The 26,927-nt window shown below is 38.1% G+C and overlaps 1 long non-coding RNA gene across 1 annotated transcript; it reads right to left on the bottom strand.

The window, feature by feature from the left end:
- Positions 1-1,606: 1,606 nt before the first annotated feature.
- Positions 1,607-25,019, bottom strand: LOC103095358 (uncharacterized). The gene is made up of 4 exons (XR_008915505.1): positions 20,064-25,019; positions 18,186-18,299; positions 16,469-16,568; positions 1,607-3,141 (listed from the first exon to the last, which is right to left on the bottom strand). It is a non-coding gene; the product is annotated as an uncharacterized LOC103095358 (long non-coding RNA).
- Between the last annotated feature and the right edge of the window lie 1,908 nt (positions 25,020-26,927).

The raw sequence follows: 26,927 nt of genomic DNA, 5'->3' as shown, positions 1-26,927 counted from the left end.
TCTGGGTCTTTTTCTGACTATAAGCTGTAGAGAATGTACTGCATTGGTAAAGAAGGTCCTGTACTACATTGGGGAAAGGAGTTTCCTACTTGTGAATTCTATCAGTGAAATCACAGATCTGTTCTTAATTTACAGAGGAGGCAATTGAGGCAAGGAGAAAAGAGCCTAACTAGAACTTGCCAAAAGTGAAATAGGCTGTGTTGGAAAGTAATGAGTTCCTCATCATTAGGAATCTTTAAGCAATTACCTGTTAAATGTGACACAGTATGAATTCCCTTGTTAAGTATGAGTTAGATTAGATGGCCACTGAGATCCCTCCTGTGTCTAAAATTCTTTGGTGGAAGGGCTCAGGACAATGAAGTGCCAAGGTTATATGGCTGGTTAGTAGGGGAGAGGAAGGAGTAGAACTCAGGTCTTATGTCACCTCCTCATTATTGATGAATTTCAGTGTCAGCACAGTCTACATGACCTTGACAAGCTCTCAGTCTCAGTTTTCTCATCTGTAAAATAAGGGGGTTGGGCTGGGTGGTCCCTTGCCATGCCAAAATCCTGTGCTGCTGTCTTTGGCAAAACCAAAATCACAATTCCCATTTCCTTCCCATACCACCAGTCTACCCCACTAGACTATCTTCACCAGATAGGCATTAGTTGTTTTATCTTTGTAATACCAAGGTATCTTTAATAATATTGTTACTATCATTAAGCTCTGTATGCCTTTTCTTTACCAAATTTAAACTAGGTTTTTGCTTCCCTTCTTTTCCCAAACCAACCATGACTGACATACCGATTTCCTGGCTTTGTGGCTTTGTAGCTTAAAATGTATTGTTTTTCAGAACCGATCCTTGACTTCCTGTGGGTCTTAGGATGTGGGGCACATACCAAACAAAGAGGAATTTGTGTAGTCTTGTAGACACAGTATAAAGCCTGAAGATCCATTGAAGTGGTACATAGGGTTTAATTATTAACTCTTTCTCCAATGGTAATCAGCTTCCCACGCACATTCATGAGATACTGGCCCCTTCATCTTGTTTAACATAACTTGGCCGCCTACATTACAGTCTCCCCAACATATTTTGCTTCTGAATCACTATCCAAAATGGTGTTTCTTTCTTTTCAACAGCTATTTATCATCAAGAATCACGTAAGCTGTGTATGTCAACAGTGAGTTTGCCAAGAATATCAGTCAGGCTCATTCTGTTTTGTATTTTGTTGTGTTTTGTTTCAAATTACTATCTTCCCTTCATTTCACTTCTCACTTCTCCCATCCCCAGAATTACATGCCATCTTCAAGATCTCTGCTCTTTGATGATTCCAAAATCATCAACTCATCCTCACTTGTTCTATTATCAACAATCCATTGCTTACTTCCACTCTCTTAAAATCCATGGCCCTTCATTGAAAAAAAATGCCATGTACCCTGTTTCCAAACCTGACTCCACTTTTCATGACACACTGACCAGAATGCAATATTTCCCTTCTGCTTGGATGAGCACCCTTCCTAATCAGCTCCTGATTGATCCAATAGGTCCAAGGAGAGCTGCTGTGATATAAGATCCTTCCACAATAATAATGATATATTACATTGTAGAATGAATTATACTTTACAAAATATTTCCATATGTTTTATCTCATTTCATCCACATGACAACCAGAGTGGTAATTAGGTGGGACAATCAAGGCTTTGTATTAGGGTATTGAAATTTAGAGGGGATACTAATAACACATTTTCCTTTAGCAAATAGAAACAAATTAGTGCCACATTAGCAGGAAAAATTAATTTAAATAATAAGCTACCAGACTATACAATGACTAAACCCCAAGTCAGTTCTCAGTGTTCCTTGCCCGCTTGGAGAGGATCTCAGTAGTAACTTTCAGAGCAGTATCTACCTGAGTCCCTCCTCCTCCCACCCTTGTCAATATCCCCATCCACTACCCCAGGAGACTTTGTCTTTGTCCTTATGTCTAAGGTCTCCTCTACACCAGGCAGTGAAAAGGTCTGAGGTCTCTGCCCATAAAATGTGCTTGCCCTGGGAACCAAAAGTGCTAGTTATAGCTCTGAGGACAGTCCCATGAATCAAAGAAACATAGCTGAAAAGGGTCACAGAGTCCATCTAGTCCAAATCATACCCAAATAGGAGTTCTCACTACAACATCCATAACAGATGGGTAGTGATAGGAAAACCACTACCCCCCCCCCAAAGCAGTTCATTCCACTTAGGGATAGTTCTAATCATTCCAATGTTTTTCCATTCTTGGAAGTGAAATCTTCCTCCCTGCCCTGTGAGGTAGGTACAGAGATTTACAGCTATTTACAGATAAGTAAATTGAGTGTCAGAGCAGATGATTTGTCCAAGGTCACACAGCAGCTAGAAAATGACAATAGTCGAACTCAACCCTAGGTCTTTTTGCTTGTAAGAAAGTTCTTAATGGAGGCTTATTAAATTGAATTCTACTTCTAATCAAGTCCAGTCTTCTTTTTAGTATACTATGCTTCCTTCACAACCTTGGTACTTCTACCCTCTTTCACTCTTATTCATTCTTATTAAGAACATTTATCTGTACTCAGGTCCTTAATTTCCTATGGTCTTGGGTTATGAGGCACATACTTAACTTAGAAGCATTTGTGTAGTGGACACATTGAAGTGGTGCAGAAGGTCCCTCTGCTTTGGTTTGTTTTTTTTTTTTTACCTGCCTACTCTCTTCATCTGACTTTCTTATTCTCTTTGTACATTTCTCTGTAACACCCCATTAGATACCACAGTGACCTGAACCTCTTTAAATGTCCCACTAAATATAGTTTCCTACATCCTATTACCTTCAAATGAGATTCCTACCTCATTTCCTCACTTAGCCTAGCCTTCATGAGATGTACCTGTGCTACTTAAGTCCCTGGACCTCCTCTCCTCAAAAATCTATGGAACAGGTTCTTGTTTTTCTCCGGGCTTTCCTTCTTCCATTTTCTCCTTAATAAATTCCATCATTCCTTTCATAGATTCATACCATTTGCAGGTTGCTATAAGAACCCCTGCTTTCCCCTCTTCTTGACGCTCAAACAACCTCATTTCCTAGGATTGAGGCCCAGTTTTCTTCTTTTCCCATGAAGTGTTGCTGGTCCAGAGATGTTCTGACACCTGGCCTCCACTGGGGAAGAAGAGGAAATGCAGTCATCCCCCTTATATTCCTTGGTGGTGAAAAGACATATGAACATCATAACATTTCTCTACTTAAAAAAATTTTAAAGACCTTCAATTCCTCCCTATTTCCTACCACATCAAATCCAGAGCCCTCTTATTTATTTTAAAAGCCCTCCAGGAATTGGCCTTACTTGAAAAATAGTGGATCATAAGTTAGGAGTGCTGGGTTCTAATTCCAACTGTGACATTAAAAATATGATGTGGGCAAGTCACTTTCCCTTTCTGAATCAAAGAATCACAGAAGGGAACTCAACTTTCTTGCCTAAATCATGTCTAGGAAATTGTCTCTTCTATAACAAATCCAATGAATGGTCATCTAATCTTTGTTTAAAGATCTCAAGAAAAAGGAATATGCTACCTTCTCCTGAGATATTCATTCTACTTTGATACACTTACCCAATTAATAAATTTATAAATTAATAAAGAAAAATAATGAAGAAAAGCTAAATGACAAAAATATAGACAACACTCTACTTTTGGTATTTCCCCACTCTGTACCACAAGAAGGGAAATGTGTTTCATCATCTGTTCCCAGATCAGTCATTGCTATTAATCAGAGTTTGGCTAGCTTGTTTTCTTTAATATTGTTGTAGTCATTGTAGATATCATTCTTCTAGTTCTCCCTATTTGACTTTGTATCAGTTCATACAGTTTTTCTTTGTTTTTCTAAATTTCTCACATTTGTCATTTCTTGATATCTAGCAATATTCTCCTACATGCCATAGATTATTCAGTCATTCTCTGAATGATGGTTACCCAATTTGTTCCCAGTCTTTTTACTACCACAAAACAAAAACAAATAAAAATCCACTTTCTATGACTATTTTTATATACATGGGATCTTTTTTTCCTTTGATCTCATTGGGGCATAAACCCAGTGGGATTTGTGGGTCTCAAAATGTATGAAAAGCTTAGCAATTTTTATTACATAAATATGAATTGTTTTTCAAAGAAGCTGGGCCACTTCATAAGCCCATCAATATTGTATAAGTAGGTCTATCTTTCTACAGCCCAATATTGACTATTTGTCTTTTATCATCTTTGCAAATTTTATGGACATTAGCAATCAGATGCCACTCTCTACCAATCTGTCCATCCATCAAGTCTCATGATAATCAAAGGCTTTGGATCCTTTCATTCATTCTTGCTCCATTTAGGGCTTCCAGAAGTAAGTACGATGACCATCCTCCATGGCCATAATGCATCTCATAATCTATTCCCATTTCTCTAGGTTTAAAAAAGAACTTTCTTCTCATCAACCCTGTGAGAGGTAGAGCCAATATTGCATAATTGCATGGCACATGTAGGTATTGCTACAATCCATGCTAAATCCCAGGATATTTATCTAGGAACCCAGAGGCCAAAGAGACCTTTGAGATCAATATAGCATGCTGACAGACTACACAGGGCAGTTTCCTCATCTGTACAATAAGGGGAATAAGACGATGTGATCTTTTAAGTTCTTTGGCAGCTCTAGGATTCTATTATCCTATGACATGAAAAGCTGTACAAACACTACTTTGACAAGCAATAATCAGCTCAGTTAAACCTTCTCTACTCCCTGGCTGAAGGTCAGCAGCTCTACTTGTTAAGGATTAATTATTGACAGTGGCCCCAGAGAGATTGCAAAAAAGTACTAGAGACCATGCCAGAATAGAAGCAAGAGAGATTGCCCCTGCTTGCTTCCTCCTTTCTTTAGTGATGCAATTACTACCTCAGTAGATCCTTATGGAAGGGGGAAGTCAATTTTAAATGCTTACTTCACAGTTAATAAAGAATTTCATAGGGGACCTAATGACTAGTTATATCACCTACATGACCAAAGTTTCAGTTTTTAAAAAATCACAGTCTAGTCGATTTTATTTTGAGGATTTCTTGATATATTTTAAGATAATTGAATATTCCTTGGGTATTTTAAAAGAAATCTATTCTGAGAGTCACTACTAGAGCAGAGGGAGAGAGGAAAGTATCTTTGGTCACCTTCCCAGGTCCCGCTTCCTGCTTTATGGATCTTCTTTGTAGCTTACTTTTCCCTTCCCCACCAAAGGATTTTCTGTGACTTAAAGCCATACTTTGAAATATTTCCCTGCCACTGACTTCTTCCTGGCAGGATCTAAATATTTTACAGGATAAAACAGTATCCATCTTAAGGAATTTGTTTTCCCATAGTGTTGCTATTATAATCCTAAAATGTTCTCCTCTATCACTGAATCTCTGATTGGGTGAACAGTTATTACTGATATTTGCAAGGCACAAAAATGGAGATTTATAGAGGAATTTATAAGAATAAAACAGTAGAAGGCAATATAATACTAGCATCCAAATCAGTTGGCACTATCTGATCAATGAAAAATATGACTGTTGCATTAGACATTGTTGTAGAAAGGCTGCTGCCCAATTATTTATCATTCCTCTTTCTTTTTTTTTTCCAATTTAAACATTATTTTATTTGGTCATTTTCAAACAATATTCCTTGGAAACAAAGATCCTTTTCTTTTCCTCCCCCCTCCCCCACCACCCCTCCCCTAGCCAACACACGATTCCACTGGGTATCACATGTGTCCATGATTCAAACCTATTTCCATGTTGTTGGTATTTGTATTAGGGTGTTCATTTAGAGTCTCTCCTCATTCATGTCCCTTCTACCCCTGTAGTCAAGCAGTTGCTTATCTTCGATGTTTTTACTCCCACTGTTTGTCTTTTGCTTGTGGATAGTGATTTTTTTCTCCTGGATCCCTACTGAATGTTCAGGGATGTTGTATTGACACTAATAGAGAAGTCCATAATGTTCTCTTGTACCACAGTATATCAGTCTCTGTGTACAATGTTTTCCTGGTTCTGCTCCTTTCACTCTGCATCACTTCCTGGAGGTCGTTCCAGTCTCCATGGAATTCCTCCATTTTATTATTCCTTTTAGCACAATAGTATTCCATCACCAACATATTTTTCAGCCATTTGTTCAGCCATTCCCCAACTGAAGGGCATCCCCTCATTTTCCAATTTTTTTGCAACCACAAAGAGCACAGCTATGAATATTCTTGTACAGGTCTTTTTCCTTATTATCTCTTTGGGGTACAAGCCCAGCAGTGCTATGGCTGGATCATAGGGCAGACATTCTTTTATCGTCCTCTGGGCATAGTTCCAAATTTCCCTCCAGAATGCTTGGATCAATTCACAACTCCACCAGCAATGAATTAATGTCCCGACTTTGCCACATCCCCTCCAGCATTCATTACTTTCCTTTGCTGTCATATTAGCCAATCTGCTAGGTGTGAGGTGATACCTCAGAGTTGTTTTGATTTGCATCTCTTTGATTATAAGAGACTTGGAGCACTTTTTCATGTGCTTATTAATAGTATTGATTTCTTTGGCTGAAAACTGCCTGTTCATGTCCTTTGCCCATTTATCAATTGGAGAATGGCTTGATTTTTTTGTACAATTGATTTAGCTCTTTATAAATTTGAGTAATTAGACCTTTGTCAGAGGATTTGTTGTGAAAATTGTTTCCCAATTTGTTGCTTCCCTTCTCAATTTGGTTACATTGGTTTTGTTTGTACAAAAACTTTTTAATTTGATGGAATCAAAATTGTTTATTTTATATTTTGTTACTCTTTCTATGTCTTGCTTGGTTTTAAAGTCTTTCCCTTCCCACAGGTTTGACATGTATATAATTCTGTGTTCACCTAATTTACTTATAGTTTCCTTCTTTATGTTCAAGTCATTCACCCATTCTGAGTTTATCTTGGTGTAGGATGTGAGGTGTTGATCCAAACCTAATCTCTCCCACACTGTCTTCCAGTTTTCCCAGCAGTTTTTGTCAAATAGTGGGTTTTTGTCCCAGAAGCTGGGCTCTTTGGGTTTGTCATATACTGTCTTACTGGGGTCACTAACCCCAAGTCTAGTCCACTGATCCTTCTTTCTGTATTTTAGCCAGTATCAAATTGTTTTCATGACCACTGCTTTATAATAGAGATTGAGATCTGGGTCTGCAAGGCCACCTTCCTTTGCATTTTTTTTTCATGATTTCCCTGGATATCCTTGATCTTTTGTTCTTCCAAATGAACTTTGTTATGGTTTTTTCTAAGTCAGTAAAATTTTTTGGGGGGGATTTCAATGGGTATAGCACTAAATGGAAAAATAAGCTTGGGTAGGATGGTCATTTTTATTATATTGGCTTATCCTAACCATGAGCAGTTAATATTTTTCCAATTGCTCAAGTCTAGTTTTAGTTGCATGGTGAGTGTTTACTACAAAACATGTGTTCATATAGTTCCTGTGTTTGTCTCAGGAGATAGATTCCTAAGTATTTTATTTTGTCTAAGGTGATTTTGAATGGGATTTCTCTTTCTAGTTCTTGCTGCTGGGCTGTGTTGTAAATATATAAAAATGCTGATGATTTATGCGGGTTTATTTTGTAACCTGCAACTTTGCTAAAGTTGTTGATTATTTTGATTAGCTTTTTGGTTGGATCTCTAAGATTCTTTAAGTAGACTATCATATCATCCGCAAAGAGCAATAGCTTGGTCTCCTCCTTGCCTATTTTGATGCCTTCAATTTCTTTTTCTTCTCTAATTGCTACTGCTAGTGTTTCTAGTACAGTGTTAAATAATAGAGGTGATAATGGGCATCCTTGTTTCACTCCTGATCTTATTGGGAAGCCTTCTAGTTTATCCCCATTGTAGATGGTGTTAGTTGATGGTTTTAGATATATACTGTTTATTATTTTTAGGAATGGCCCTTCTATTCCTATGCTTTCTAGTGTTTTTAATAGGAATGGGTGTTGTATTTTATCAAAGGCTTTCTCTGCATTTATTGAGATAATCATGTGATTTTTGTCTGTTTGTTGATGTGGTCAATTATGTGGATGGTTTTCCTAATATTGAACCAGCCCTGCATTCCTGGTATAAATCCTACTTGATCATAGTGAATGATCCTCCTGATCAGTTGCTACAGTCTTTTTGCTAGTATCCTATTTAAGATTTTTGCATCTATATTCATTAGGGAGATTGGCCTATAGTTTTATTTCTCTGTTTTTGACCTGCCTGGCTTTGGAATCAGTACCATGTTTGTGTCATTAAAGGAATTTGGTAGAACTCTCTCTTTGTTCATTATGTCAAATAGTTTGTATAGTATTGGGATTAGCTGTTCTCTGAAAGTTTGATAGAATTCACTTGTGAATCCATCAGGCCCTGGGGATTTTTTCTTAGGAAGTTCTTTGATGGCCTGTTGGATTTCTTTTTCTGATATGGGATTATTTAAGAATTCTATTTCTTCTTCTGTTAGTCTAGGCAATTTATATTTTTGTAAATATTCATCCATATCACCTAGGTTGGTATATTTATTGCCATATAGTTGGGCAAAGTAGTTTTTAATGATTGCCTTAATTTCCTCTTCATTGGAGGTGAGGTCCTCCTTTTCATCCTTGATGCTATTAATTTGCCTTTCTTCTTTCCTTTTTTTAATTAGATTGACCAGTACTTTGTTGATTTTGTCTGTTTTTTCAAAGTACCAGCTTCTAGTCTTGTTTATTAGTTTAATAGTTCTATCACTTTCGATTTTATTAATTTCTCCCTTAATTTTTAGGATCTCTAGTTTGGTTTTCTTCTGGGAGTTTTTAATTTGTTCGTTCTCAAGTTTTTTGATTTGCATTTCCAATTCCTTGATCTCTGTCCTCCCTAATTTGTTAATATATGCACTCAAGGATATGAATTTCCCTCTGAGTATTGCTTTGGCTGCATCCCATAAGGTTTGAAAGGATGTCTCACCATTGTCATTTTCCTCAATGAAATTATTAATTGTTTCTATGATTTCTTCTCTAACTAACCAATTTTGGATTATCATATTATTTAATTTCCAATTAACTTTTGATTGGCTCTCCATGTACCCTTACTGATCATTATTTTTATTGCCTTATGATCTGAAAAGGTTGCATTTATTATTTCTCCTTTTCTGCATTTGTATGCCATGTTTCTGTGACCTAGTGTGTGGTTTATCTTTGTGAATGTGCCATGTGGTGCTGAGAAGAAGGTGTATTCCTTTTTGCCCCTATTTATTTTTCTCCATATGTATGTTAACTCTAATTTTTCTAAGATTTCATTCACATCTTTTACCTCCTTCTTATTTATTTTTTGGTTTGATTTATCTAAATTTGATAGTGGTTGGTTCAAGTCTCCCACTAATCTGGTTTTACTGTCTATTTCCTCCTTCAATTCTCCTAGTTTTTCCATTAGAAATTTGGGTGCTATACCATTTGGTGCATACATGTTGATTAGTGATAATTCCTCATTGTCTATACTCCCTTTTAACAGAATATATTTACCTTCCCTATCCCTTTTGATCTGGTCTATTTTTTCTTTGGCTTTGTCAGATATCATGATTGTAACTCTTGCCTTCTTTCTATCAATTGAGGCCCAGAAGGTCTTACTCCATCCTTTAATTCTAACCTTGTGAGTATCAACCTGCCTCATATGTGTTTCTTGAAGACAACATATGGTAGGGTTTTGTATTCTAATCCATTCTGCTATTTGTCTATGTTTTATGGGTGAGTTCATCCCATTCACATTCAAAGTTACAATTGTCATTTGTGGATTCCCTAGCATTTTGATATCCTCCCCTAATTCTGACCTTTCTTCTTTAGCTATAACCTTTTAAACCAGTGATTTACTTTAGATTATTCCCCCTAGTCCCCTCCCTTGATATGCTTCCCTTTCTAGCCCCTCCCTTTTTGTTCCCTTCACCTCTCCCCTCTCCTTCCCTCCCTTTTAATACTCCCTCCCCCATCCCTCCTTAATTTCCCCTTCTCTCTTACCCTGTTGGATAAGATAAAGTTCAAGATCCCAATGGATCTAGATGTTCTAAACTCTCAGTTGATTTCACTGAGAGTAAGGTTTGAGTAATACCATTTAGCACTTTCTTCCTCTCCTCCCTATGGGAAATTTCTTTCCCTCCCCTTCCCATGTGTATCTTTGGTTGAGAAAGATTATTCTATTTAGGTTTTTTTCTCTATTTCTTAAAGTATATCTTAGTACCATCAACGATTCACCCCTCCCTTTTTCTTTCACCCCCCTTTCTCCATATTGTCTTAATGTCCCAATCATTCCCTATGCATGATTCTTCTAACTACTCTAATGATGCATACAATTTTTGGGAGTTACACATTACATTTCCCCCACATATTAATTTATATAATTTCATGTAAATGTAATCCTTATAGAAGAGAGTTTGAATAAAAGAAAAAGATAACATTTTTCTCCTTTTCCCTTTCCTTCATATTTACTTTTTCAAGTTTTCCTTGCTCTTTGTGTCTGGATATCGAACTTTCCACAGAGCTCTGGTCTTTTCTTTACAAAAACTTGGAAATCTTCTATTTTGTTGAATGCTCATACTTTCCCCTAGAAGTATATAGTCAGTTTTAATGGATAGCTGATTCTTGGTTGAAGACCCAGCTCTCTTGCCTTTCTGACAATCATGTTCCATGCCTTATGGTCATTCAGAGTGGAAATTGCAAGGTCTTGTGTGACCCTGATTGGCATTCCCTTATATCTAAATTGTCTTTTTCTGGCTTCTTGTAAGATTTTTTCTTTTGCTTGAAAGCTTTGGAATTTGGCAATTACATTCCTGGGAGTTGTCTTTTGGGGATTTAGTGTAGAAGGTGTCCTGTGAACTCTTTCAATGCCTGTATTGCCCCCTTGTTCTAGAATCTCTGGGCAGTTTTCTTTGATGATATCTTGTATCATGATGTCGAGATTACTATTTATTTCTGGCTTTTCTGGTAGGCCAATTATTCTCAGATTGTCTCTCCTTCCTCTATTTTCCAGGTCTGTCACCTTGTCAGTGAGATATTTTATGTTATCTTCTAATTTCTTGATCTTTTGGCTTTGCTTTATTAATTCTTGCTCTTTTTCAAGATCATTGTCTTCCAGTTGCCTGATTCTGATCTTTAAAGCTTAGTTTTCCTTTTCAGTTTGGTCTATCCTGGTATTTGAGGCTTCAAGCTGTTTCTGTAGTTGTGTTTTTTCGTGCTTCAGATTGCTGTGTTCCTTTTGCATTATTTCCCATTTTTCCTGCCAGAAGGCTTCTATATTTTTGATAACTTCCAATTTAAATTCTTCAAGAGCTTGTAGACAATTTCCATTTCTTTTGGAAGATTTTGGAGCATTTGTTTGTGCTTCCTCTTCTGCTATTTCCTCTGTTTTTTTGTGTTTTCCCTCCATAAAATGTATCCAAAGTCACCCTGTTCTTCTTGCTTTTCTTGGTGTTGGGGTGTTGGGGTTCTTGGGTACAGTTTGCCATCTCTGTGTTTTGTTTGTTTGTTTTTTCTTCCTCCTCTTTCCAGTCAGAAATCTGAATGAGTAGTACTTGCCCTTAGTATAAGGGTCTAATGGTCAAGGCTTTAGTCTCAGGCTAATTCTAGGTTCTCTGCAGCTGCACTGTCTTCCTGGGGAGGCCCAAGGACTGCCCTCCCCTGCCTGCCGGCGTTTTGAGAGTTAGTGTGCTGAGGTAAAAGTGTTTGGTGGTCTTAGCTAACTCCCAAGACCTATAGGTGCCCCTTGCTCACATCAGGGGATCCCTTTGCACACTCAGTGATTCTAGCGCGCTAGTTCTGGGCACCCAATATCTGTGCTCCCCTAGCCCACCTGCTGGGGTTTGGGGTATTAGTACTCTCAGGAGAAGGACCTTGCTGATCTTATTGAGGTCCCCAGACCTGGGGCTGCCCGTTGTTCAGTCCTGGGGTGCCCCTCCCTCACTTGTTGATTCTGGCCAGAGCTGACTTTAACTCTGGCTCTGGTTTTTTGGTGGGGGAGGAGAGGGTGGGTCAGCTTTTTGTTCCCTTATATTGTGGAGGTGCCGGAATCCCACCTACCTTCAGAGCTTCGCCTTGTTGTGGGATCTTTCTGTTCTTATGAGCATGGTTGTTTTTTATTTTGAGAGGGTCTTTTGAGGTCGTCTATGTCGTTGGGTCTGAGGAGAGGAAGGAAGCCTCGTCTACTCTGCAGCCATGCTTACCCGGAAGTCCACCATTCCTCTTTCATTATCATCCCCACAGTATTGTTCATGTTACAGTTTTTCATGTTTGGTCCTAGGCCTCTTGAATAGCAAAAGATCATTTTCTCCAAGTGTGTGTGGTTTAGATTGGTTTTGCCTTTGTGTAAGAGTGTATTGAGGGATTTTTCCCACACTAGAAAGGTGAGAAGATATTACAGGATGGATTTTAACAGGATGGCAGAATTTTAGTGAATCAGGTATAACAGCGTAAATTTTGGAAAGAAGAAAACTATTTTTATTGTATGGAACTCCAAACAGCATGGCCCAGGTACTCTGAAAATCCTGATTTAGACCTTAGCACTCTTCTTTGGTGGCCTGGCAACCTATAGATTTCCCAAGAGTGAAAAGTACTTTGTAAGGACTATTCAAAGGCCATTATAAATCTATCCCTAACAATCTAAAAAAGATTGACATTTCTAAATGCTAAAGCTCTTCAAAAATGAGGATTTGTTCATTCTTTTTTTCCTGAATTTCACTAACACTGAATGAAACAGGGATTATACATGAAACTGTAATGAAACTATACAGCTTTCTTTTTTCTTTTATTTAAAAAAAAGAAAACCTCTCACTTTCAAAGCTGTCCTACTACTTTGTGCTTCTTTTTGGATTTACATTTTTTCTCTGAATTTTTTTTTATTTTTTAAATTAAAAAACAAATTTAAGTTCTACATTTCTTCTTCTACCCCTCTCCTATTATACATATAAAAATCATGCAAAACATTTCTATATTAGCTATATGGGGGGGGGGGAGAAGAGAAAAAATATATATGCTTAAAGGTACAAAATCCATTAGTTCTCTCTCTAGGTCTAGATAGTCACTGTGGCTTGTATAAGGTCACATTGACTCAATAACAAAATTAAGATCAGGATTCAGAATTTATCCACTATTTTCTTCTGTTCCCTTTAACAGCAATAAAGGATTTTATTTTCTCATGATTGAAGAAATTAGATATTCATATTTTAACAGTATCATTTTAAAGTGTTTGTTCTGACCTGAATCTCCACATTTGCTAAAAAATAAAGCACAACCTTTGGTTCAAAATATCCACTATACAAATATAGTATGAAGGAATTGTGGGATTCAGAGCAGCTAGGTGGACAGAGCACCAGGTCGAGAGATGGAAGGTCATGGGTTCAAATGTGGCCTCAAATACTTCCTATCTGTGACCCTGGGCAAGTCATTTAACCTCCATTGCCTAGCCCTTGTGGCTCTCCTGCCTTGGAACCAATACTTAGCAGCATTTCTAAGACAGAAGATAAGGGTTTTAAAAAATCTGGGATTTTTTGGTAGATATAACCTCACTTGTAATAAAGAAAGTGACATGGAAGTTTAAGGAAAGGGGGGGGGGGAAGCTAATTCTAGTCTAGGCTGCATTCCAAGAATAGTGTCAAAACAAGGGAGGTGATAGTCCTACTCTACTCAGTCACAGAATCTCTGAGGCTAAAAGAGACTTCAGACATTCTCATATTCACCCTCTTTCTGACTTAGAAATGCCCCCCAGGGAGTGGTCAGCTAGCCTCAGCTAGAAGAACTCTACCTCCTAAGGCAACCCATTCCACATTTGCACATTTCTAATTATGATAAAGTTTTTCCTTCCTTCAAGCAGAAAAGTGTCACCCATTTTCCCCAGAATCTGCCTCTTTGTTTACCATGATCAGAACACATCCAAAGAAGTGCATTCAGTTCTAGGAGCTATGTTTTGGAAAGATGTGGGTAACCTGTATGATGAAAGGACCATAGATCATGATCTTGGGGGGGGTCACTTAAAGGAATTACAGCTACTCAGCATGAAGAAGAGAAAGCTCTAAATGAACAGAAGAGCTCTTTTTTTAATATGTGGAAGACTGTTGAGTGGAAGAAAGATTAGCCTTATTCTTGGGAGCTTGAAAGAGAAGAACTAAGAGAATGGGTAGAAATCACAAAGAAGCACATTTGGGGTCTGTTTAAAGAAAAGCATTCTGATGGGCAGAGCTGCCTTAGGAAAGAGTGAGTTCCCTATCTCTAAAGGCATTTATGCCCAGAGACTGGATGACTATGTATCAGGGATAATGTATAGGGAATTCCTATTCAGTTTCAGGTCATCTAGATGACCTCTGCATCTTCTGATTTTGTGATTCTAGTGAAAATGGAGCATATAGACTTTAGAGTGGAGAAATAACTTTTCTAAGTCTTCTAAAAATAAATATATGGCACAGTTAGAAGGCATTCGAGCTCCTAGAAACTTTAGTCCAACAATGATTCCCAGAGAGGGAATGTGCCTTATCCAACATTGCCCAATGGATTAGTAACAGAAACAAGTCTAATTCTAGTCCAGTCTAGGAACAGAAACAGGTACAATCCTAGTCTAGACTTTTTTCATCACAGCATCTCTAGTTCATGGCTTGGCTTCAAAAGCAATGATAGGAGAATGGCCAAAAAGACATGTGAGTTATAGTTGTACTGGAATATTATTAGGCAATAAGACAGATATGAACAACTCAGAGAAATTTGAAAGGATTTCTGTGAACTGATTTGGAACAAAATAAACAGAACCAAGAGAACAATATATATATATATGTGTGTGTGTGTGTGTGTGTGTGTGTGTGTGTGTGTGTGTGTGTGTGTGTATAATTACTATAATAATGTAAATGAAAGAGTTAATTAAAACAAAAACTCTAAGTAATTGAAAATTAAATGAAAGTCTCAGAAAATGACTAGTGAAGCATACTCCCAGGAAAAGGGGGAAAGTTGGGGCTGAAAGGGAAGGAAAGAAAGGAATACTATGACAAAACATTATTTACTTGTCAGATAGGGTTGAGGTATTGCATGTTTTTGCATAATTATTTTTTCATATCAGCAAGGAGGGGTTTATTGGGGTGAAGGAAGGAGTATTGAAATGATGGTGACATAAAGATAAAAAGCAACAGAAAATCTCATTTTCTTAAGCAGCAAAGAAACCCATTTATCTGAGTTGATAGCAAAACAGAAATCAGAGAAAGTAGACAGAAGAATATATACTAGACAAAAAAGTGAAAAAGAAGCCTTCCATTGGGAGAGAGATAACTGCTTAAACAAGACAGAGAGTCCCAAATCTCTGAAAACGTTCCCCTACTGGGAAAAAAAATAGGAATTTCTAAGAATTGGACAAATAAACCATTTCTCTGGTTTGAGTGTGAGAAGGCAGAGAAAATACCTTTCATAGGATGCTTGGGTAGTGACTACAAAGCAGACAATTCAGGCCGAATTAAATGCTTTATTATTTATTTGTTTGTTTGTTTATTTATTTATTTATTTATTTTGGCTCTAAGGAACTAGGTTTACACTTCATTTTGGTGATTTACCATGGAGAGATTTAATCCATACCAATAATAGGAAAATGAAACAGCCAGGTGAAACAGACATGTTTAGACACTTAGACTACTCTACAAACTAGTACTTTAAATTTTTTTTTAAATGGAAAACATATGCTTTAGCCTTTGACTACTCTTCCCTAGATAAGTACCTCCACTGTCTTCTGCAAAATACAACGGTGCTCATTAATTGTCACTGATTCACTCAGACTGCTTTCCTGCCTTGCCTGTGTGGAGGCTGGTAGTGGAAGCCTGACGAGTTATGTCATCATGTCAACATTTCTTTTCTAGTTATAAAACCCAAACCCCATAACATATCCCCAAATAAAAAAAAAATTAAAACACACATTTCTTTTCTTGGACTATTTTTAAGGTGTTTATAATGGGGTTTCTTTTCTTTTGTACTCCAGGTACATCTGGCCTCTAGGTCATCATCTGATATGGTTGAGGAACAGAGTTATTGTGTGTTTTTCCTTAATTGTTTTTCTTTGTCCACAAGGAGGGTCTGGGGTAGAGTAGAGAGAGGTAAGACCTCAGCCTATGGACAAATACTTTAGCTTTCAAAATACCAATGTCCTCATTTTTTCCCCAAAACTTTCCATTTTAAAAAATTATATGGTGAAATAATTTTTAACCTTTGTTTTCTGACATTTGGCAATCCAAATTCCCTCCCTCCCTTCTTAGAAGCCTTTATATTACTTTATTATTTAATTTTCCTTTCTAGCCTAAAGTGAGAAGAATACAAAGAGAAGAAAACAAGAAACATTGATCTGTTTTAGGTTTTACCCAGTAATGTGAGATTCTTTTTTTTTTTTTTAAGTTTACAAAGTAGCATGGCTCTGTATTTAGAATCAAAGGACTTTGATACAAAAAAAATCCCGGCTCCTTGGGCAACTCACCTAACCTCCCTAGGTCCTTGTTTCCTTATTCATGAAATGAGAGGATTGTATTAGATGGCTTCTGAAGTTCCTTCCTCCTCTGGAGTTACAGTCTACAATCCTAGGAGAGAATCAAACCTGATGACCTCAAAAGTCAATTGCAGTTTTCCATTATCCAACAAGACAATGCAAAGATCAGAGGTAACAAGTTTATTGAGTAGTGCCATCACAAATGCACTTTCAGACAACTCCAAGCCCATATATGTTCATGGCTAAAGAACTAGGTTTTATGTGGCATGGTTGGTCATGCCTCAAGGCCCTGTGATTGGGACTGGTGGCCATTCCTAGAAGATTTGCATCATGGTGTCCAAAATAAATGGGTTGGGGACAACTAGACAGCTCAGTGAATTAAGAGCCAGGCCCAGAGATAAGAGGTACTGGGTTCAAATCTGGTCTCAGACACTTCTTAGCTGTGTGACCCTGGGCAAGTCACTTAACCCCTACTATCTAGCCCTCACTGCTCTTCTGCCTTGGAACTAATACACAGGATTGATTCTAAGATAGAAGGTAAGCTTTTAAACAAAATAAATAAATGAGTCAAAGTATAGTATGCCAACTGTTTACACTCCTTCTGTCATTGTCTACAATATCCACAGATGCCATTAAAGTTAATAAAATCCTGATATCCTAGATTGTTAAAGCTAGAAAGATGATAGGATAGTAGATGTAGAACTGTGAGGGACATTGGGAGGTCACCAAGAATGCCCCAACAACAGGAAATTCACTTTGTACTTTTGTTCCAATATGGTAATATTTCACTTTATGCAAACATGGAAATTGGACATGTGATTATCTCTCTGAAAGGTTTTCTGCTTTGTTTTGTTTTCACACTTTACAACAGAGCTCTCCATACATGGATTTTGTTTAAAGAGCAAGCTATAGAAAGCTATAGAAAGTAGGCATCATTATGTTTTTTTAAATCCTTACCTTCTGTCTTAGAATTGATACTAAGTATTGGTTCCAACGCAGAAGAGCGGTGAGGGCTAGGCATTTGGGGTTAAGTGACTTGCCCAGGGTCACACAGCTAAGAAGTGTCTGGGCCATATTTGAACCCAGGTCCTCCTGACTCCAGGCCTGGCTCTCTAGCCACACTGGGCCACCTAGCTGCCCCCACTCAATATGTATTACTGAATGAAGAAATGAATATGGAGTATTTTAATTCCTGTGCAACTTTTCAATTTGATTCAATTCTTTTAAACCCCTTATTATTCTGTCACGTCCAACTCGTGATGACCCCATTTGGGTTTTTCTTGGCAACAATACTGGAGTGCTTTGCCATTTCCTTCCCCAGCTCATTTAACAGATGAAGAAACTGAGGTAAACAGAGTGAAGTGACTTCTGCAGGATCACACAGCTAATTAGTATCTATGAAAGGATTTGAATTTAGGAAGATGAATCTTCCTGATTTCAGCCCAGCGCTCTATCCACTTACCTTCCTGCCCTACTCTGTGCAAAAAGAATACTTAGAAGCCTTTATTTTACTTTATTATTTCATTTTCCTTTCTAGCCTAAAGCGAGGTGCTCTTGGAGGCATCATAGATCACAACTCTAAAAGGCACCTAAAACACACATTTGCAGAGGTAAAATTAAAGCTCCTTTGGCAGGCGGGCTACATATCCCCAGGACCCAATCTGCCAATATGGGTAGAAATCTATCACCGAGAATAGAACATACTTACAGCTTCCAAGAATGTGAGTTGATTATGCAGAATATGAATTGTTCGATCCAGTTGTTTCACCTCCTTTTCAGTCTTCGGTCCTGACTTCCATTCGACTGCTCATTAGCAGGCCCACTAAAGAAAAGCACAGAGTAGAAATTCAAACCAGACAATTGTTTTGTTTATTAGCAGCTGCTCTGGCAAAATGTTTGATGAGAGATGTTTAAACTATTGACTAAAATGAGGTTTGGAAGAATCCGTGAATTTCATTTATTCATGTTGGGTCTGTTCTCCCACTAGAGAAGCATGGCAGCTCAGAAATCGTGGAACCTCTCACGCCATCTAGAGCATGTTCTACTGGAAAAAGTCCTGGAGTTGGAGTAAGAAGACCCGAGTTCAAGTCTTAGTTCCGCCACCTCCAGGAACCACAGTTAGCCTCTTTACATCTTAGCTAACGTCCTCATTTATAAAAGATGAGGATAATACCATTTGTGCCATCTATTTCATGAGGTTGTTAGGAGGAATGTGTTTTGTGAACTGTAGAGAAGGATATAAATGCGACTCTATCACCTAGCCCAGCACTCTCTACACAATGCTAGAGCATCCTTTTGTCAGCGAGACTGGGAGAGCAGCAGGTCAGCTCCCATGGAGGGGGTCTCCATTGTTGGGAATCCAAACTCCATGAATGGGAATCTCCTTACATATTGGCATGACCAACTTCATTTCTTTTTTGCAGCTCTAGAAATTTGAAATCATATCCTTATATTGTGCAAAAATCTGACTTTTTGCAACTTCTACCCATTGTTAAAATCAATAGACCAAAAATTGTTTGTTCCTATTATATATCATTAACAATAGTTCATATTTCACCTTTAATATTTTAAGGTTTACAATCACTCAACGTGGTATGTAGTATGAATTTCATTGTCCCCATTTTATAGATGAAGAAACTAGAACTGAGAGAGGATGAAGGACTTGCCCAGGATCAGACAGCTAGCAAGTATAGAAGCTAGGCTTCAAAAGCGACTGTCATTTTGTTTTGTTTTTTGTTTTTGTTTGTTTGGTTTTTTTTAGTAACAACTCTAAGAAAGAAGGGCAGGGGCTAGGCAAATGGGGTTGAGTGACTTGCCTAAGGTCACACAGCTGGAACCCAGGTCCTCTTGACTCTATCTTCTGTGCTACCTAGATGCCTCCCAACTGTCTTCTGATTCTGAAGCCCAGGGCTCCTGCTACCATCCCTTTTAGAAACTGTTGGGTTGAGGAAAGCATAACAGAAGATGATGCCCCAATTTTTCAGGGACTTATAAACAGAAACTATGCCTTATTTAAATTTCCAGCAATATTCTTTGTAATCTGGAGGTACTTGAAAAATTAATTGAAGAAAAGGCTTGCAAAGATGGGGAGGATGCCAAACAGTAAAAGCAGGAAGGAAGAGCAGAGAAAACATCTAAGTTGGGTCCTGACCCTGGTTTACTAACTGTGTGACCTTGGGAAAGTCATTTTCTGCCCCTCAGGACTATAAAAGAGCAATGTAGCACACAGGATGGCTGTGAGGTTCAAACTGGATAATACATGTCAAGTGTTTTTCAGCCTTAATAAGGCTTAAGTGCAAAATTAAGGCAGACCACATTGGCTTGGAGTACTCTACAAGTGATCCCTACTGGATGGTACATCAAGGCATAAGGGACCCTTAGACAGGGATGCTTTCACTGAGAGGGTCTCTAGAGTTAACAAGGCTTCTTAGTGGGTTTGGCCATGTATACATTTCAAACCAAAGCCAAGTCTCCTTTCCAGAAAAAACTAAAACTAAGATCATAGAAGGACCTGTGGAATCCTGTCGTCTTACAGCAGCCCAAGCGGGGGGGAAAATAAAATAAAATGAAATAAAAATGCTTTTACTGGAATTTTGTTGTGTTTAAAAACAAATCTCTTGGCACTCCTTCATTAGTGTTGTTATAATGGCTCTCCTTCCAGGCTGCTTCTTGAAATTGCTGAAAAGCAAAACAAGATTTTAAAGAACAAGATACATGAGAAACACTCCTTCCTTTAAATATGGATGCCCGGTGAGAGTAAAGAATGTAGAGGGAAAATCAGGAAAATATATTATGGCTCCAGCTGCCATATCTTACAGGACTGCTCGGGTGTTTTATGGCATTTTTGTTCGCGGGAGATTGCTATAGAGATTTCAGCATTGCCGGTAGCCACACCAATTTCCAGGCTTAGCTGCTTCAAGAAGACCAGATTTTCTTGATTAATAACAAAAGGTTTTGTTGAGATCAGAGCTGTTTCCCACCATCTCTATGCAAACCCAGCAACACAAACTGTGTACATTAGCATTTCAAGGAGCTTCCTATTAAGGATCCCAAGAAAAGCTCCTCTTGGTGGGTAAAATCCATTTTGTCCTCTCTTGTGACATCTGTTCTCACTTTTAAAGCCAGAAAGGAAACTAGATAATGCCAGAGAAGCTTTTGCGTTACAGTATTGGCACTTGGGATGCAGCTTTGGACCAGAAAGGCATGTAACCTTCTCGGACATATAGGAGGGTATAAAAGGGGAAATCTGCATATTCCCGGCTCCTTTAGGAGAGCTGGAAAAGTCTCTCTCAAACTTTTAATCGTCTTTTTCATGATTTCTTAATTACATTTTCAATTACTCCTAAACCGTACAAAACTGGGTGCTTTAAATTTCAAATTTTTTTCTTCTGTTTGAATGTTTATTGCTACATATGCTATTGTGTTTCATTTCTAATTTCCCTAAAGCTCATTTTGTTTTTGTTGAGCGGATAAATGTAAGGAAATGCAGTTAGGCAACTGAAATATGTATAAAAAAGATGGAGGGAAAACCACCAACCAAATCAGCTAAAAAAATTAAATAAGTCCTATAGACTTGTTCCCTCTTTACCCCATCTGTGCAGCATAGCTCTTAGGCCTCTTACATTGGTCATCCTGGAAACAAAGTGAAGGCAGATTCCAGCAGTTTTTCCATTCACTATTCATTCAGAGGTTCATCAGCTCCATATGGATCCAGCCAACTGCTGTGTTAAATCAGAGCCCTTTCCCAGAATTGACATGGTAATGAAGTCATGGTATTGCTCACAGAAAAGACCTCCATAGGTATTCCCCTTTCGAACAAATGCACCCTTTTCACCCCATTCAGGCCTGAAAATTATCTCATAACATTACAACATCTGTGAACTGGGTTTTGGCCTTTTGGTGTCTAGCATGTTTTATTAGAGTGCCATGCCTTACACACTAGTTAACAGGAGGTGACACAGGGGTCCCAGCTCCACCACAGAGGCAAAATGAAACAGAGGGCTTCCCTCCCCAACATGCACAGCTCCTCTCTTGGCCTTTGTGTTGGGAGACTTAATTTGTCCTTAAATGCCAGGGCTTTGATTTAGACCACTGCCAGGCAATCCAACTTTAGTCTGCTCCCTCTCAGGTATTAAATGTGCATGAAGAAAGAAGGAAAGAAAGAAAGAATAAAAGAAAGAAAAAGAGAGAGAGAGAGAGAGAGAGAGAGAGAGAGAGAGAGAGAGAGAGAGAGAGAGAGAGAGAGAGAGAGAGAGAGAGAGAAAGAAAGAAAGAAAGAAAGAAAGAAAGAAAGAAAGAAAGAAAGAAAGAAAGAAAGAAAGAAAGAAAGAAAGAAAGAAAGAAAGAAAGAAAGAAAGAAAGAAAGAAAGAAAAGACAGAGAAAAAGGAAGGAGAAAGGGAGGGAGGAGGGAAGGAAAAAAGAATGTGAGTGAAAGGGGAAAAAATTTATTTCAGTTAAATGAATTTGATCCATGCTCTAGCAAATGATATTTGTTCAACTAATAAGTGTATTTGAACTTTGTTTAATCTGGACCAGGTCAATAAAATCTCCAGTAAAGCATGGAGACTAAGGGAATTTATTGAAGGACTACACTATCGACATCTGCAACTTATATGTATTCTGCCCTGATACAATGATTTCATTTAATTTGATTTGACATTTAAGAGGTCTTTTTGGAAGGGGGTAGGAAAAAGAGTATTTCTTTATATTCTCTCTACAATCACCTCACCTGACTCTGCTACAGATGAGAAGAATAAATGTCACATTGATTACAAAGAGTTGCAGACTGGTCTTAGAGCTGGGTTTGACAGGGAAACTTCCTTATTCTTCTCAATGAAAGTAGCGTGTGCATAGTTGAGGGTAGATTTTGGCTCTAAGTGTACATGCAATTTTTTTTTCTGCCAAAATTCAAGTGGTAGTTTGAATAAAATGTTCTTGACTGCTTTTGAAATGAACTTGTGGTTGACAAATGGAATGTATGCAGTAGATCATTCAAACAGGCACTCTAGCCATGGGTCTGAGTTTTCTTCGTTATATGGACTGGGAAGGGATGACAAAGGACCCATCTCATAGACTTTTCACACAAGTGATCCTATGCTGATGTCCCTTCACTTTTGGAAAACTTTAGTATAGAAACAATGAGTTTCTATACAAGTCATAGAATGCTAATGTACTTGTCTAACATTCATTCAACAACCCTTTATGGCCTACCTGGTATGTGCATACATTGCATTTGGATGCTCCAGGCTGAGAGTGCTGAAAATAGAGTACAAAAACATGTTTCCCAATCTTGAAGGAATGTCAATCCTATATTTTAAAAAAATGAAAGAAAAAAAGAAATAGAGAAAGAAAATCATGGGGAGGAGATGGATTACAAGTCATTCTTGGGCATCTTAGAATTTCAATCAAGAAGAAACCTTAGAAATTCAACTCATTTTTTGTACAAAAAAGGAAACCAAAAATGCAAATAAAGGAAATTATTTGCTAATGGTCATGTGGGTGGTAAGTGCTCACCCAGGATTTGAATCCATGTCAAAGGATCATAGATTTTGAGTTAGAAAGTACCTGGGAGGTTATTAAGTCCAACCCACCCATTTTACAAATGAGGCAACTAAAGCCCAACTGATTTGCTTCAGGGTCACACAGCTAGTTAAATCACTGATACAGGATTTAAATCCTGGTCTTCTGGACTGCAAGCCCAACCTTCATCCACTATACTATGTAGTCTTTCTTTCTGGGATTTAGAGGATGACAAAAACGCCAAAGTTTGCTCTCCATGGCAGAGTGAAAAAGCAGGTAGGGAATTAGAGAGATTCAGTGAAGCATTTACACAATAGACCCAGTATTTTCCTCTTTATAATCACAATAATTGTCATTGTTGTTATTTGAGTTGACCTTTATAGAATGTTTGAGGGTTTACAAAACATTTTGTGTACAATATCTCATTTTAACACCTTCTCAATAGGGTAAGTGGAGCTGTCTGCCTTTTGGGAAAATGCTAAGGTGGCCCCTCCCTGGCCAGGATAAAAGAACTATTTCCTAAGATTATCCACTCAAAGGCTTCTTCATAGGCTTCTCTTACCATAAATTTCCTTATCTCCTTCCCTCTGCCACACACACTTTTAGACCCAACTTTTCACTGCCCTTCTAATCTATTTAAAACTGTAGGCATTTACCAAGTGTCTACACAAGATCTAGATCCTAGAGATAATAGATCTTGTCCTCAAGGAGTTTATATGCTACTATGAGATCTTTGCTTGGGTGTCCAATTCCAGCAGAGGAAAAACAGTGAAAAAATTATGTTCTATAATTAGAATGACCAAGTTTCCCCACCACCAAAAAAAGAGAGATGATAGATCCTAACTTCAAGGAGCTTATTACTATGAGCTTAATAGGTGTCCAACTCCAACAGAGGAAAAACAAAGAAAAAATTATGTTATGTTCTGTAATTGGAAAGATTACAAGTCCTGTGCCCACCCCCTGCCAAAAAAAAAAAGATAAAAAATGCACTGTCTTCTCTTCTTTGTAGAGATGAAAACTCAGCTAAGTTTCACTAAAATGTTTTCCTTCCCCGAAACCCTCTCTTTTTCATTCTTTCTTATTTAGGGTGACTCTTTGGATAGAGAAAGGCACAGGGATATATTTGAAAATAAAGGTGATGTAGAAATAAAAGATAGCAATAAGATGTAAAAGGAAAGAGCAGGAGAAGAATGGGAAGTGAAAGAGAGTGAGGGAAGTGAAGAAAGAGGAGAGGAGACAGATCACAAGCCTCATGAAGCAATAATAATAATAATAATACTTGCACATTTTCATAGCACCTAACAGAACACTCTCATCTCATTTCATCCTCAGGATACTTTGAAAAGAAGAATGGCGGCATAGGGTGAAATCTCTAAAGCAACAGCAGCTCTTTAGAGAAGAAAAAAGGGACCCCAGTAGAAAGACAGAACTGTTTCTGGAAGTGCCATTCTCTATCTGCCTCCTGTCTCCGTAAATGGCTTATTGAAAGGCCTCCTAAAACTAGACAAAAATTTGTGAAAGAAAAAAAATGAATCATAGAATCTCAAAACTGAAAGATGCTCCAGGAGGCAAACAAGTCTGTCTAAACAGTGTCTGAAAAAGAATCTCTGGTAAAATACACCCAACAAGTGATCCTGCAGCCTTTGCTCTAAGACCTCTAGTGAAGAGGAACAGCCCATCCCACCAGCACATAACTTGAGTGGTAAGAAAAGTTTTGCTGATACCCATACCTAAAATTTGCCTGTTTGCAGCTTCTACCCAAAGTTCTTGAATTTGCCCTCTGGAGTCAAGCAGAACAAGTCTAAACCCTCTTCCACATGTCAGTCTTTCAAGTATTCAGAGCCAATTATCAAGCCCCATCCTCTACATGTCCCCAGACCATTCCACTTTGAGATAGCTCAAATTCTTAGGAAGTCTTCCCTTAAATTAAACTGAGATGCCTCTTGGTGATGTCCATTTTCCTTTGGTTTAGTCATCTAAACCCAGGTAGAAAGAGTCAAATCCCTCTCCTTTATGACTAATAATAATTCCTCCAATAATTGGAGCCAGAAGATTGGAATTATCTTTTCTCCTCTGGATTAAATGTCCCCAGTTCCTCTAATCAATCTAGAGGAGGCATGAATTGGTATTGTTTCACCCCACACATATTCCTATAACCCTAATCAGGACTGTTGTCTTGCCACTGGACTCTGATGGCTTTGGAAGAGAGAGTGATGCTGATGACTTTGTGCAATTGCCCTAATTAAATCCAATTCATGCTCAGCTCAAAAGTGATACCATTGGTCCTCTTCAAAAACAAAGGATGAACAACAACCTCCAGTTGCTGGAGCTTGAACTGGGCATCTGAAGGATGATTCCAATGGCTTTATAATGAGCAGGTAACAACGAAAGTGGATAAGCCCTGGCACCAGTACTTAAAGGACATTTGAAGAGGGACAAGAGGAAGAATGCCTGTGAGTATCATGGTAATAAGAAGAGGGACTGAGTCTTTTTTAATATGAAGTTCTGAGGGCTTAGGGGAAATTGAATTCAGTTTATGTTAGCTCAGCAAATTAATTCCCCACAGCTACTATCCAAAGTTATATGAGCTCAACTAAACAAACAAACAAAAAACAATCCAGGCTTACTCTATGCTACTTCCATCTCAGAGGAACACAAAAGAAAGCATGCAGGAATAAATATGCTCTCTTAGACTACATCTAAAGCACTTTGTTCAGTGATTAGGTACCACTTTTTTTTTTTAATCCTGGACCTTCTGTCTTAGAATCAATATTGTATATAATTCCAAGTCAGAAGAATGGCCAGCTAAGCAATTGAGGTTAAGTTCTTGTCCAGGGTCACATTGCTAAGAAGTGTCTGAGGCTCAATTTGAATCCAGGCCTCTATCTTTTGGCCTGGTTCTTGATCCACTGAACCACCCAACATTTATGTTTAAAGGAAGTCCCTCAGACATGAAGAGGAAAGCCAACAGACACCTGACTCAGGTGGGTACCACCTTCTCTTGCTTTCTGGATTTCTCTCACTAAAATTTACATCTCTCTCCCCTCCCATTTTGTCTTGCTCTCTCACAGAAACACAAAATCACACACTTGGAAGGTTCCTCAGAGCTTAGCTGGTCCAGCCCAAACCTATATAGGAACTACTTTGCAACACAGCTATCTTTTGCAGTCACCCTTCAGCTGGAACTTACTCTGTCTCTCCCAAAGGAGCCCATTCCACCTTTGGACAGCTCTTTTGGATAGTTAGGGGATCCAGTGGATAGGGTGCTGGGCCTGGAGTCAGGAAGACCAGGAAATCCAGTTTCAAATACTTACTGGTTGTGTGACCCTTGGCAAGTCTCTTAATGCTGTTTGTCTCAGTTTCTTCATCTATAAAATGAGCTGGAGAAGGAAATGGCATACTACTCAAGTATCTTTGCCATGAAAAGACCAAATGAGGTCATAAAGGATCAGATACAACTGCAATGACTGACCAACAAAAAGGTTAGGAAAAGTTTTCCTGTGCTAGGTCAGAATATGCTTTTCTATAAGTTCTACAACTACAGCTAGTTGACGCCAAGGGCATGTCATTTTTCATCTTTGTATTCCCAGAATCTAACTGGGCATGTATAGTTAGTATTTGCCAAACATTTGTTATTTAAAGGAAATATAGGAATAATTTCTTGTATAGCCTTAGAAAAAGTCATTTCTAGTTATTCGTGCTCTCCCCTCAAATTACCTGTATTTACTTATCTTTACTATACACTAAAAGAATAGAAGAGTTCCTGCCAAGAGGACAGGAACTGTTTTTCTTTCTTCTTAGTTGAGGAAGTTGTACATAATAAATGCCTAATGAATATGTGTTAATATTAATGAAAATTAATATTTATATAAATCAAGTAAATTTAATTGAGCTGATGGTTTGTAAAACTCAATATTTTTTGGAAATACT

The sequence above is a fragment of the Monodelphis domestica genome, chromosome 1 (genome assembly GCF_027887165.1).
Source record: "Monodelphis domestica isolate mMonDom1 chromosome 1, mMonDom1.pri, whole genome shotgun sequence".
NCBI lineage: Eukaryota > Metazoa > Chordata > Mammalia > Didelphimorphia > Didelphidae > Monodelphis > Monodelphis domestica.
Note: the sequence above shows the minus strand (reverse complement) of the source record. Positions and strands in the feature narration are given on the sequence as shown.